The following is a 3,181-nucleotide window of genomic DNA, read 5'->3' on the forward strand; positions in this document are numbered from 1 at the left end:
TGGAACTACATGAAGGGAATTAAATACATTCAAGATGCAAGTTGAAGAGACGATGGCAAAGATGCATTTAAGGTACAAGGATCTTATTAATGGATTGACAAATATCAAAGAGAAAATGACAAATCGAGAAGTACTTGTTTTACATAGTTTTCCATGAACACCTCAATGGACATTCATGATAGATGCTTTTTTCTTGTCAAAAGACTTTGAGATATCAAGACACTTAGATATTAAGTGACATATTAGGGTGACACTCTTGATTTACAATGTTAGTTATTATATATTTATTTTAAACCTTACCTATTAATATGATAATCATTGGTCAATTATTGAAAAGACCAAAGTATTAATAATGTACATTTGGGTGGGTCAAAAGATCATAATTACAAATTTTAATTTTGAAAACATAACAAACTAATTTCTAATCTAAGTGTTCAAATTAAATTAAAACCTGAAGATAGATTATATTAATTCTCATTGAAACATTTAACTAGTGGGATTTTTTTTAATGAAAACGAAGATTTTAAAGCTCTTGTGGCTAACCCAAGCAAAAATGTTGCAACAACTCTTGCTAAAAGCACAACCAAAATATATCTATAATGGAATAGATGGTAATTCTAAATCTAAATAATTAGCTAGAAAAATAATAAATAAGGCTAGTATTGAGTGAATTGGTTGGAGCCAGGTCACAATAGTTTGGGACTTGGGAGATGGAGTTTATTATCAAGGAACTCTTGAAAAAATGTCACATAACCAAGTGAGAGATTGATGTAAGGCCTATCAATTCTATATGGGGCATGGAGTGGGAAGATTTGGTACTTAATGCAGCTTTTTCCTAGCTTAGCTTGGCTTTGGTGAGACACAACATCATTTCAAGCTCCCCCCTAACCTTCTCAACAAGCTCCTTCGTTTGGTAGGATGGATATATATATAGAATACATGAAAAGAACGTACACATCACATTTATTCGTACACAAGCATATGATACATCCTTCAAAAGCAACCAAAATTAGTTTCTAAACAACAAACAAACAAGCATTCCCTCGTTCACAATCTACTTTTAAGTGAGGAAGCTAGCTAGTAGCTAGTGGGGGGCTACGGATGATAGCTCAGACCAGCATACGTGGTTTGTATCAGAGTAAGAATAAATAGGGCAAGAGCACCAAATAATGAGATAACTGCCCAAGGATTACTAAAGTAATCGCGATTCAACTTTGCGCGCCATTTGTTGCATCTAGTGTCGCGGTGCTTCTTAATGGCAGTGAAGACGCCCTCAAGGTAGAAATCAGCTGGGTTATGGATGACATTTGCACCAAGTTTGTTAAATAGAGTAGCAATTTCTTGGCTGTCCCCTAAGTCGTTAAAAATGATTTCATGTTGTTGAAGCAATTCGACATCTGCTGCTGTATTGATGAGGGAATCCATAAACACCATATAGGATGTAACATAGAACTTGGAATCCGTTGAACATTGCTCGTACGCGATAAGATTTCTCAAGAGCGAGTTGGTGTAGTCCACTATTCGAAGTTGGGGAATCTCCAACTTGCCGTTATGAAATGTAATGTCCAGGAAACTCTTCTCTCTCTTTTTTCTTACGAAGTGAATTCCAGCTTCATTGCCTACTGTAGCACTGGGAATCCACGGTGAGTCATGGAGTTCCTCCTCGGGGTTAGCAACTCGACCAGTGCGTATCTTTTTCACCAGCGATGACAAAGACGAGCACAGCTTTGATGGCAACGATACGAATACTGTTTTAACTAGCTTAGAGATAGAGTTGCAGAGGAAGCCAAATGTGGAGGACTGATTGCCATTGCCAATGCCATGGTTTGTTGTCGGATCGATGCAAGAAAGAAAAAGATGAATTATGTGGTGATAAGTCTCATATGTCGGAAGGAAGTTCCAAGTTTTCTTGAGAAATGCATGGGGATGAACTTGAGCGTTAAGCTCGAAAGGAAGAGCCAAGAGGAAATGCAAATTCGTACAAAGTTTCAAGAAGAAAGAAAGGAAGCTGATTTTCGAGCATGAAGATATCTCCTGCTACTACATTTCTAGTCGGCCTGGCACTCGCCATCCAGTTGTTCTTCCGCATTATTGTAAGCATAAGAAAGCATCCGTCCAGCAACATCATTTCCACAAAACTGTTGCTGTCCATCTCCACTTCCTCCGAATAGGCATCGCGTGCTCGTGTTTCCAGCTCCTTGATCAGATCCACATAGTCCTCCAAGACCATGCCAGGGTCTGCTCAAGGACAAACTTGAGGCACTTCCATTTGAGCTGATTCATGTCCTGGAGATGAGGTTTGTCGCGGTGGTAGGGGCCGAGCGAGACGATCAATGGCTCATAGGCTTCGTAGTCGACCTTTTTCAAGATATCCGGGACTCTGAATATTGTTGGCTCTCTGCCTCTGTCCCTAAATTTTGTGTCTGACACCTTCTTCTCCAATGAGGCTATCCAGTTCATGTCCACTGATGTCTCAATCCCCTCATCTTGTGTGTTATTCATCGTGATTCCAAAGGATCTGCCCTTGAGGATTACAATGATTCAAGTAGTTAGCTATAAATGCAGCGATCTAACAGAGGAAGGAAATAGCACAAGGAAAGGAAAGGAAATAAAATAGCACAAAGGATTTCCCACAGAGGAAGGAAATAGCACAAAGGAAATTAAGGAAGGAAAATGGATCAGGTGACTGATAAAAATTAAAACCAACCTTATAAAGCTTTTCGCCAGGCTAAAGTAGCTCTATATATCTTCCAGCTGCTGCCCATACTTTTCTCCGAACAATCTCAAGTTTGCTTATGGATTGCTACTTTCTAATACAAAGCAAGGTCCTATATAGGCGAAGACGGTTGAGATCAAAGCATGTGCATTATTTACATCAAAGAATTTGTGATCTGAAGTTGAAAAAGAATTAATTAAAGAGAAGGTGAGTGAAGCGCTTTGGATTTTCAACCGCACAAGTAGGTTTCAATATATCCTTTCATGCATTTAATTTTCATAATTTCAAAAATATATAACACATCCTCTTCATACCCTCCTCTTTTTCCTTCTACAATATGCACATGTATTGGTCTCCAAATCTTTGCATAAGCTTTGTAAATTTCAAAAATTTACTATTGTCAATCTATGTTATATCAAATTTAGATCTGAGGGTATTAGGGTACGAATACATTAACAAGGTTTA

At 38.2% G+C, this 3,181-nt stretch overlaps 1 pseudogene; it reads right to left on the reverse strand.

Moving 5' to 3' along the window:
* Window positions 1-940: 940 nt before the first annotated feature.
* LOC141817656 (UPF0481 protein At3g47200-like) lies at window positions 941-2,762 on the reverse strand (annotated as a pseudogene).
* Window positions 2,763-3,181: the final 419 nt, after the last annotated feature.

This window comes from Curcuma longa, unplaced genomic scaffold, assembly GCF_044706935.1.
Source record: "Curcuma longa cultivar G26 ecotype Majalengka, Jawa Barat unplaced genomic scaffold, ITB_CL_G26_1.1 contig_21465, whole genome shotgun sequence".
In the NCBI taxonomy this organism is placed as follows: Eukaryota; Viridiplantae; Streptophyta; class Magnoliopsida; order Zingiberales; family Zingiberaceae; genus Curcuma; species Curcuma longa.